The sequence below is a fragment of the Heterocephalus glaber genome, unplaced genomic scaffold, assembly GCF_053883595.1.
Source record: "Heterocephalus glaber isolate CG9 unplaced genomic scaffold, H.glaber_assembly_v1.0 deba00000818, whole genome shotgun sequence".
Taxonomy (NCBI): Eukaryota; Metazoa; Chordata; class Mammalia; order Rodentia; family Bathyergidae; genus Heterocephalus; species Heterocephalus glaber.
The window spans coordinates 3,622,723-3,634,245 of record NW_028258164.1 but is presented as its reverse complement, the minus strand read 5'-3'; the positions used below and the strand labels follow the sequence as shown (position 1 = coordinate 3,634,245).

Genomic DNA, 11,523 nt, shown 5'->3' with positions numbered 1-11,523 from the left:
TTATTAAAGAGGCTATCTTTCCTCTAGTGAGGGTGTTTGGCTCCTTTGTCGAAAATGAGATGGCAGAGTGTGTCTGGCGTTGTTTCTGCATCTTCTAATCTGTTCCACTGGGCCTCAAGTCTGTTTCTTTGCCAGTACCATGCTGTTTTATCATAGTAGCTTTGAAGTATAGTTGCAGGTTGGGGATTGTGATACCCCATGCCATGTCTCTGTTACCTAGAATTGCTTTTGCTTTTCTGGGTCTCTTCTTGCTCCAAATGAATTTTTGGATTGTTTTCTCGAGGTCTATGAAGTATGCTGCTGGGATCTCAATTGGAATTGCATTAAATCTATATAGCAGTTTGGGAAGTATGGCCATTTTCACTATATTAATCCTTCCTACCCAGGAGCAAGGGATGTCTGTCCATTTTCTGATATCATCTTCAATCTCTCTTTTCAGAGTGCCATAGTTTTCAGAGAAGAGATCTTTCATTTCTTTTGTTAGGATGATTCCTAGGTATTTCAGTTTTTTGGATGGTATTGTGAAAGGAATTATTTGCCCTATTTCTCTCTCAGTGAGTCTGTCATTGGTGTAGAGGAAAGCTATTGATTTTTGTGTGTTGACCTTGTAACCAGCTACTTGACTGAATTTGGTTATTAAGTCTAGAAGACTTTTGGTGGAGTTCTTGGGGTCTCCTATACAGAGTGTCATGTCATCTGCAAATAATGACAGTTGGACTTCTTCATTTCCTATTTTTATTCCTTTTATTTCTTTCTCTTGTCTAATTATCATGGCTAATGTTTCCAGAACTATATTGAACATGAGTGGTGATAGTGGACATCCTTGTCTTGTTTCTTATTTTAGTGTGAAGGATTTCAGTTTTTGATCATTTAGTATGATATTGGCTGTTGGTTTTTCATAGATGGCTTCTATCAGTTTGAGATAGAGACCATCTATTCCAATTTTTTGTAGGGTTTTTATCATAAATGCATGTTGAATTTTCTCAAATGCTTTTTCTGCATCTATGGAAAGAATCATATGGTTTTTGTCCTTGGCTCTATTGATATAGTGTATTACATTGATTGATTTTCGTATATTGAACCATCCCTGCATCCCTGGGATGAATCCCACTTGATCAGGGTGTATGATCTTCACGATGATCTTCTGCATTCTGCTTGCCAGTATCTCATTAAGGTTTTTTGCATCTATGTTCATTAGTGAGGTTGGCCTGTAGTTCTCTTTTTCAGTTGGGTCTTTCTCTGCTTTGGGGATCAAGGTGATGCTTGCTTCCAGGAATGAATTTGAGAGTATTGCTTCCTTTTCAATTTCATTGAAGAGTTTAAACAGTAGTGGCAGCACTTCCTCTCTAAATCTCTTGTAGAATTCAGCAGTAAAGCCATCAGGGCCCGGGATTTTCTTAGTTGATAAGTTTTTAATTACATTTTCAATTTCATTGGTTGATATTGGGTTGTTCAGAATTTTTAGGCCTTCTTTGTTCAACTTTGGTAATTCATATGTATCTAGGAATCTTTCCATTTCTTCTGTGTTGTCCATCTTATTGGCGTATAGGTTCTGGAAGTAGGTATTGATGATCCTCTGGATTTCTGCTGAGTCTGTTGTAATTTCACCCTTTTCATTCCTAATTGCATGGATTTGGGCCTTTTCTTTCCTTTTCCTGACAAGGTTGGCTAAAGGTTTGTCACTTTTGTTGATTTTTTCAAAGAAATAACTGTTGGCTTCATTGATTTTTTGTATCGTTCTCTTAGTCTCCATTGCGTTGATTTCTCCTCTGATCTTTATAATTTCCTCCATTGTATGAGCTTTGGGGTTGTCCTGCTCTTCTTTTTCTAGAAGCTTGAGGTTCAGCATCAGGTTGTTTAATTGGGCTCATTCTGTTTTCCTAATATGCATATTCACTGCTATGAATTTCCCTCGTAAGACTACTTTCATTGTGTCCCATAGATTCTGATATGTTGTACTGTCATTGTCATTTAATTAATGGAACTGTCTGATTTCTTCTTTAATTTCCTCTGTGACCCATTGGTTATTCAGAAGTGTGTTGTTCAATTTCCATGTGTTTATGAAATTTTTTGAGTTTCTTTTGCTATGGATCTCCAATTTCATCGCATTATGGTCTGATAATATACAGGGGATAACTTCAGTTCCTTTGCACTTACTTAAACATGTTCTATGTGTGAGTATGTGGTCTATTTTGGAGAATGACCCATGTGCAGCTGAGAAGAATGTGTATTCTGATTTTGTGGGGTGGAAGACTCTGTCAACATCTGGTAAGTTCATTTGTTCAAGAGTTTGATTGAGTTCTAGTATTTCATTACTTATTTTTTGTCTAGTTGATTTATCTATTTGTGACAGTGGGGTGTTGAGGTCCCCCACTACAATTGTATTAGTGCATATATGACTTTTCATGTCCGTTAGTATTTGTTTTATATAGTTGGGTGCACTAGTGTTTGATGCCTAGATATTTATGATTGTCATCTCTTCCTCTTGGATTCTTCCCTTCACAAGGATGGAGTGTCCTTCTTCATCTCTCTTAATCAGTGTTGGTTTGAAATCTACTTGATCTGCAAAGAGGATAGCTACTCCTGCTTCTTTTCGGGTTCCTGTGGCATGGAGTATTGTTTTCCACCCTTTAACTTTCAGTCTATGAGTTTCCTTTTGAATGAAGTGTGTTTCTTGTATGCAGCATATTGTTGGATTTCGCTTCTTGACCCATTCTGCCAGTCTATTTCTTTTGACTGGTGAATTGAGACCATTAATGTTGATGGTTATAACTGAAATGTATTGACTTGTCATTGCCATGACTTTTTCTTTTTGTTGGGTTCTCCCCCTTTACATTTAATTTCTTGTCATGCCAGATGGGTTCATTCTGCTTTGCTTCCTGGGGTTGTGATCCTCAATGTCTATTCCTAGGATATTGTGTAAAATTCTTTGGAGTGCTAGTTTGGTATTCACAAAATTCCTAAGGTGCTCTTTGTCATGAAAATATCTTATTTCTCCATCCATTTTGAAAGATAGTTTTGTAGGGTACATCAATCTGGGTTGGAGGCTGTTTTCTTTTAGGGCTTGGAATATGTCACTCCAAGCTCTTCTTACCTTGATGGTTTGTGTTGAGAAGTCTGTTGTGATTCTGATGGGCTTTCCTTTGTATGTGATTTGTTTCTTTTCTCTGACTGCTTGGAGAACTTTGTTCTTCTGTTGGGTTTCTGGAATCTTAACAATTATATGCCTATGTGTAAATTTTTTTTGATCAAGACTATTAGGTGTCCTATATGCCTCACTTATCTGTACGTCAAACTCTTTTCCCCTGCTTGGGAAGTTTTCTGCCATTATTTCTGTGAAGAGATTTTTTTATATCATCTCCACTCTCTCCTGTTTCTTCATTGAGCCCAATCAGTCCTATGTTATTCTTCTTTGCATCATCTAGCAGCTGCTGGATTGATTTCTCATGTTCCCTTATAATTTTGAAGCAATTTTTCTTTTCCTGGTCACTAAATGCAATCTCATCTTCTATATCTGAAATTCTGTCCTCACATTCTGCTGTGTAGACTTTCAATGGAGTTTTTCATGTCCTGGAAATCTATTTGCATCTGTTTTATGGATTCCATTTGTTTCTTATGTTGGGATTCCATCATGTTCCTGAGCTCCTCTCTAGATCTATTAATCATGTCTTGCACTAAGGGCACAATTTCTCCTGTTATCTGAGAAATTATTTCTGATTTCATTTTTTCCAGATCCCCTTTTGTTTCCAGTTCAGTGGGTCCAGGTGGTTGAATATCAGAGTGTTCCATCTCATTTCCCTTTGGGCTGCTGTAGGTGATCTGGAAGTCTGGTTTTGAGACTTATTTACATGTTTTCTCATTTTGACTGGGGGGGGGGCTGTTAGTGCCTGCACAGATTACCTCCTTTGAGCTGGGAGAGGTGGGACAGGGGCCAGGAGCAGCAGTAGGGATGGTGACCCAAATGCACTTTCCTGTGGGCTGGGAGCAGCGGGAGGGATGGTGGCCTGGAAACCCATTCCTCTGGACCAGGAGCAGTGGGATGGCAGCTCAGAAGCCCCTACCTCTGGGCCGATAGCAGTGGGAGGGATGGTGGCCTGGAAGCCCCTTCTTCTGGGCCAGGAGCAGTGGGACTCAGTACCTTGGTCTTGTGTTCTGCTGTCCTCTGTGTCTTTGTAGTGTGGAACCAGGTGCCTACCTGTCTGCAGTGGGATGATTCATTGTCTTTCATGTGACTCAGGACCTCAGTAGGGCGTAGCCAGACCTGCCTGTCTGCAGTGGGCTGATTTGGTGTGTTCCCTGTGACTCAGGACCTAGGTAGGGCATGGGCAGACCTGCCTGTCTGCAGCAGGCTGAATCAGCATGTTCCCTGCGACTCAGGACCTCAGTAGGGCATGGACAGACCTGCTTGTCTGCAGAGGGGTGATTCGGCATCTTCTGCATGACTCTCCCTGCCAACTCTTTAAGAAGAATAAATGAGATTTAAAAGAATTTTCAGATAAATCAGAGCTGCTATTGTATTTATCACTGATAAGACTTCAAAAATCTTTGAATATATTTAATTACCAACTAAATTAAATTCAGAGAGTAAAACTGAAGTACAAGAAGGAATGGTATTGCTCAATTGGCAAGCCAATTTAATCAGATACTGTATATATGAAATAGTGACAATAATGGTGAATTTTATGATTAAAATCTGAGACTAAAGTAGAAGATTTGAATCCAGTAGAGGTTGCAATAGATTGTTGTTATCACAGTTAAAATATTTCTATTATCCTCACACTGATTGGGAAGGAAAAAGAATAAAGGTAGTGAGAAACATCAGAAAATTCTCATACCTCTAAAAGCAAAATTTCTAATGAAAATTTCCAAAAGAATTTAAAAACATCAATTAAGAAAGAGGGTAAAATGAGAAGGTAAGGTTAATCCAAAATAGGGCTAAAGTGGGAAAGAATAAAAGAAATGTGGGAAAAGAATAAACAGCAATGAAGTATAAATAGAAAAGATGAAAAATACAGAAATAATTCCAAATATATCAATTAAAACTAGTTTAATTACCTGTTATACAGTGAAAATAGAGAATAATGTTGAGGATTGAAGAAATAATGATTTTACTCAGAAAGTACTAAAGAAAAAATACAGATATACACTATATAAAAGAAACAAATTAAAAACATAGAAAAAGTGAATTTTAAGATGAAAGTTTGGAAAATGGTATTACAGATAAATACTAGCCAAAAACATCGACTATGTAAGGTAGAGTAACTCTTAAAATGAACTCTTATCTTACCAGATAAGAAAGAAGAAAGGCGCTGAATAGTGATAAAACTTAAAATGAACCTGAATAATATGGCAGTTCTAATTGTACATGAATCAGGTGCTATGTGGGCACGTCCATAACAGTATGTGGAATTCTAATACAAGTTGCTCAGTAATTATCCAAGGAGGCAGACAACACAGAAATGGTGTATAGATCTATAGATTATTCACTAGGCACACATAGAAACAGCACCCATTAGACAATATGCACAGAGGTCACTAATGAAAATTGACCAGGAATCAATGCGCAAAAATAGCAGTGACATATTGTTATTGCAATCACACAGAATGTATGTCCTGATTACACTTCAATTAAGAGATTCATAATAAAAAAGTTAATTAAATACTAGAAATCATTAGACATTTCCAAGTGACTTAGAAGTTGAATAAAGCAAAGGATGTAGGAAAATACTGATATAAACAGGAAAACAAGTTAACATGAAAAGAAACCACAAGACCAACTTAGCTCAATATTTGTCCTGAGTCCCTAATTATATAGAAAAATCTTATATAAATATAGAAATAAGAGTAATAAAAAGATACATAATTGAAGAAACAGCAGTTGTAAAATAATAATAATATATAGTAAGAATACATGGCAGCTAATTTGAAAATTTACAGAACATGCACAATTTTTCTAGAAAAATAGAACTGACCAAAATAAACTTAAGAAATAGGAAAACAAAATAGATATACCTGAAGCTAAAAAGTTCAATACATAATTCATCCATCCTTTTAAAAATCTCATTTTGTTTCAGTTTCACCTCTTGTTTGTCTCCTCCTCCCTCCTCAAATCGCTATGTTTCTCTTGGAGTTTATTTTCTTCAGGAAACCATATAATTTAGTCTTAATTTCTGAATAAATGTTGACTTCCTATTTTCCCATATTTCCATCTACTCTTTCCATTTTTATTTTTCGTGTTCACTGAATTTTTCAATTTCAAATTCATGATTCAAGATGCTTTTAATTAACCCAAATTCTTTTTTAAAGTCTATTTAATTCTACTTGGAGTGCCATTTTAAGTTTCTTCCACTTGCTGGTAATGTTTTGGAAGGGATCGGAGAGAGTTTTATTAGATGAATGATATTGAATCTTTTTTCTGATATTTTAAAATAAATCATATAGGTTATTTTCCAGTATCCCAAACAATACCTTTTATTCTTTCTCCCTTCATCACCCCATTATTAAAGGGCACCTCTACCCTTCATAATATCTGCTTTTCTTCTGAAGCCATAATTTCAATGACTTCACCTTTAACTAATGTCTATGGCCTGATCCACTTGTAGGGATTTTCTACCAATGACAAATTTCTCATAGTCATCGGCCCTTTCACTGACTCTCTTCTCCTCTGTCCCTGGTGGTTTTTCTTGTCCTTTCCTTCCTTGCTGGAGTCACATGGTGATGTGAGAGCAACAGAGTTTCTCCCTTAGAATTTGGAGTTTTAAAGTTTTCTACTTAAATTAATTTTGAAGTGTGGACATTCTTAGTCTTCATATTTTACCAATGAATTTTTTCATGTTATTTTATTTTTTCTTTTTGTCTTACATCGCTTTTCTAAGAAATATTGAGATAAATGAAGTGAGATAGCTGCCACTTTCTTCTCCTCCCAGGAGTCCCCAGGATTTCCTTGCACAGCGAGTGAGGATGACATTTGTCCCGTTGGGTACTACAGGCCAAGGCAAGACTCCCAAAGGACAGCTTGCCTTCAGCATTACTTTGGGAATAAAGCAAGTAAAGGCAATTGATAGTCTGAGAGAGGCACAAAAAATACATTTTACGAAAGAATAAAAATCCTGTCAGAAAAGACATAAGAATTAACCCTAACTTAAATGTGAATAAAAGTCTTAATATCTTTATCAACCAAGTAAGAGATATATGGGATACAAACAGCTCATTTTTTTCCCACATTTACAAAGACTATCCTAGGTAGTAAATTAAGGATCTATATTTGTAAATTACTTTTATTTCCGTAAAAACAAGTTCTTGAAATAGTGCAACCATACAGTAGGCTAGATGAATAGGAAAAAAGGAAGCTGGCCATAATAATAGTGCCAACTAATTAACTACATGAAGAGGTAGCAGAAGGGAGACAGGATAGGGTAGGAAATCACAGAAGACAATCTTTTTTTTTTAACCTCAAAAAGTGACATTTTTTCCAAAAAAAAGAAAAATATTTATAAGATATTCATCCCTTGAGTCCCTTCCCTCCCCCCTCCAGCTGTTCCTCAGCCCTCAAGATTGAACTCTGTTTGGAAGTAGGCAGCAGGACAGCCCTCTCAGGTGAGGTCAGCAACATTAAGGGGCAACTCTTCAGTGGTGGTGTTGTACACAGCCTCGATGTCTGTAAGAGTCCTTTTATCTTCCTCTGTCTCCATGTTAATGGCCACACCTGTATGGCCAAAAGGCCCACCATGACCAATTCTGTGAATGTAGTTTTCTCTGTTTGTGGGACGATCATCACTGATGACTAAAGAAATCTGCTTCACATTAATGCCTCTGGGTAGCAAGTCAGTGGTTATCAACACTCCCCTAGAGCCAGATCGGAACTCCCTCATGACCACATCCTCATTTCTTTTGGTCCAATCCTCCATGCCTGGCAGAGATAGTGAAGTCTCAGGCATGCACCTTCTCAGTGAGTCAATCAACCTTTCTTCCAGTGTTAATGAAGATGATTGCCTAGGTGACGGTCAGGGTTTCATACAAGTCACACAATGTGTCTAGCTTCCATCCCTCTCGCTCCACATTGATGTGGAATTGGTGGATACCCTCCAAGGGCAACTCTTCCTTCTTGACAAGAATCCAAATGGGGTCCCTCATGAACTTCTTGGTCACCTCTAGCACATCAGAAGGCATTGTAGCTGACAACAAAACCACCTGGGTGTTGCTGTTGAACTTCTGGAATATGTCATAAATCTGGTCCTTGAATTCAGGCCTCAATATTTCATCAGCTTCATCTAACACAGGTATCTCCATTAAGCGTACCAAACACAGGGCCAGGGGTTCCCATGACGATATGGGGAGCTTCCCTCTGTACCTTCTGTACCTCAGCATGCACATTGGTGCCCCCAATACAGAAATGACAGGAGGCACCCATGTAATCTCCTAATGCCATGACCACCTTTTGTATCTGCTGAGCCAGTTCTCTAGTGGGAGCCAGAACCAAAGCCAGGGTAGCCTTTAGAGCTAACTCAATCTGCTACAGAATGGATAAGGTGAATGTAGCTGTTTTCCCAGTTCCAGACTGGGCTTTAGCAATCCAATCATAACCCTTGATGCAAGGAAGAATGGGATGCTGCTGGATGGCAGAGGGTTTCTCAAAACCATAAGTGTAGATGCCCTGGAGGAGGGACTCTGAGGGGCTCATGTCATCAAAGCTGCCAACAATCTCATTTCGGTTACTCTCCATGATGCCTTCTGGTTCCATCCTACCTGGGCCATTGTCTCTGGATCGGGAATCCTGACTCCCAGATACGACCCTTAGAAACTAACAAGCTTTGTTAGGTACATTTGTTTTCCAGAAAATTTATGAAAATTGTTTAGATTTCTAGGCCAATAATGAGTAACAAAATGAATTTGCTATGTTTCTTTCTACTTCTTGAAATCTAATTACAATTCAGTTTTCTCTATATTAAAAAACTTTATCTTGGACAAAAATAATGTTGTCAACCTCAACCCATTTGACAGAGAAGCCACATTTATTTTTATATATGGACACAAGGATTTATTTTTATACTTAGTTTTTGTTGTGGATAGATAATAAAATAATTGTAGAATGTTTCACAGATTAAAAATTCTGTAAGGAGGGCCGGGGATTTAGCTCAGTGGTTCTGTCGCCTGCCTCATAAGCGCAAGCAACCGAGTTCGATCTCCAATACCAAAAAAAAAAAAAAAAAAAAAAATTCTGTAAGGAATACCTTATGAAAACAATGTTTCTTGTAAATGGAGACTACAGTTGTTGATAATTGAAATTCTGGCTAAGTGCTTTTCTGCAGATATTTAGGTACAGAAAAAATAAAAGAAAAATCTAAGGTATTAGTTTACTTAGATATTCCCACAGTAACCCTCTACATAGCTAATTATGACTGAGAAGATGGGTCATTTCTTTCCTAAATAAGAGCAAATCTATCATGATTAACACAATAAAATGATTAAAATATCTATGAATTGGTATTTTAGAAATGGTATTTTTTAAATTAAGAATTGGGTCACAAACAATATAATCAATATTAGTACCTTAAATATTAGAAGAGTGGGTTTACAAATTCTAAAATTGAAAACTATAAACCGAAGAGAATTCCTCAGAACTGTCTCAGCTTCATGGCATCAGACTGAAGGCCTGAGGTGGAAAGCAGCAAGAAAACTAAGTGAACTCCCTACTTAAAGTAACACCTGCAATAAAGGTAAATCTGGTTACCGCAGGCACCTCTGGTTTTCAACACCAACTCTGAGGTTTTCCAACCAAAGAAAAACAATTGTTTTCTCTTTTTCTCCGCTTGTCTAACAAATTCAGCTCTAAAAGAAAACTAATATGATAGACATTTGTAATGTCTATGACATTTCATGGGTTCCCAATATTTCAATAAGAAATTATGTGATAGTTTTAAGTACTTATAACGTTCTATAGAAACAAAATCTAGAACTCAAACTTACATTAAATAAAAGGAGTGCTCAATAATTCATTAAACAACTTTATATAATGGATAATGGGAAAATACTTGAAATTCAGTAAATTAAATTTTATAACAATATGAAAACAGCTTAAAGAAATGCAGTTCATTTTTCTACTCAGAAATCTTGAGAGAAAAGACTACATGTTATTATTTATCATTAAATTCATGTCTCTATCTCCAAAATATATTATAAGAAATGTAATTTATATTCTTTATATTTATGACTCAGACTAAGAATCCTTTTCATGTTTCATTTTCACATCTCATTTGTGGAAAATGTTCTTTTGATATTCTCATTTGTCTACTGAGTTACATGTGTTTTTCTATTAATTTGTACATTTCAGGTCTGCCATGTATTCAAACATATTTTCCACAGTTTCTCCTTTTTTAAAGCCTTGTTTGTAGGATTTTTATTTTATCATTGAAAAAATTTTAATTTTTTTTTTTTTTGGTTTTTTTTTTTTAGTACCAGGGATCGAACTCGGGACCTTGCGCTTACGAGGCAGGCTCCAGAACCACTGAGCTAAATCCCCAGCCCGAAAAAATTTTAATTTTTAACATGTCAGGTTTGTCATTTTTATGAATTTATTACTTGGTTAAGACAATCTAACTTATTTGAAGATAACTAAATTCAGTCAAGCCTTTTTCTTATTTTTATGATTTCACTTTAACATTTAAAATTTGAACCCAATGAGTGGTTTCTGGTTTAAATACCCATCCTGTCCTGGCCTTGCTTTTTACTAATTCTTCAAATTGTTGGCCAGTTGTCCCAACTGATTTCATCTTTAAAAGCCATTGCACTCTACCTTTTGTATTTATGGATATACTGATTACTCAATTGAAAAGTGTAACTTCTTCTACTTCTAGATTGTGCACTCAATTTTAGTGATTTATTTTTTCTAATAGTAGACTATTTAAATTATTTTAGCTTTACTAAGTTTTATTATCAAATTTTCTGTTGTTACCTTAGCAGACTTTATCTTTTCATCATTTCTTGTTATATGTTAGTGTCTGGATACTGTATATAGAAACCAGACTTCTTAGAATTTCTTCCCATAGGATTTCAAGTCTGCTCCTGCAAGTAGATGGCTTTGACAAAGTATTGGAAAGCCAAAAGAGAAATAGTAAACATTCTGTAAATATTCTGATTTCCAAGAGTGATGAGAAGACACATGATGTTTACATTCTATATATGTAACAAAACTTTACAAATATTTACTGGCATAATATTGAGTGGTCCTATTTTCTCTTTTGCAATTCTTCAGTTGATTGGGTCTATCTAAGTATTTTGTGCTCGGAGTTTTATGTAGCTGCAAGTAGATGTTAGTGAGACTGTAGTTATTTGAAGGCTCAACTACGTTCTACCTTAAGGATAGATCATTTATACGGTCCACTGTTAGCTAATTCTCGCTGACATATCAAAACTCAATTTGACAACATTGATCAGAACACCCATATGGTGTGCCATGTGGGCTGAGCTTCTCATAGCTTGTCATGGGTTTCTGAGAAGAACCTCAAAAACTTGCCATCCTTGAAG

At 36.4% G+C, this 11,523-nt stretch overlaps 1 pseudogene; it reads right to left on the bottom strand.

Moving 5' to 3' along the window:
- Nucleotides 1–7,592: 7,592 nt before the first annotated feature.
- Nucleotides 7,593–8,740, bottom strand: LOC101721090 (eukaryotic initiation factor 4A-I pseudogene; annotated as a pseudogene).
- Nucleotides 8,741–11,523: the final 2,783 nt, after the last annotated feature.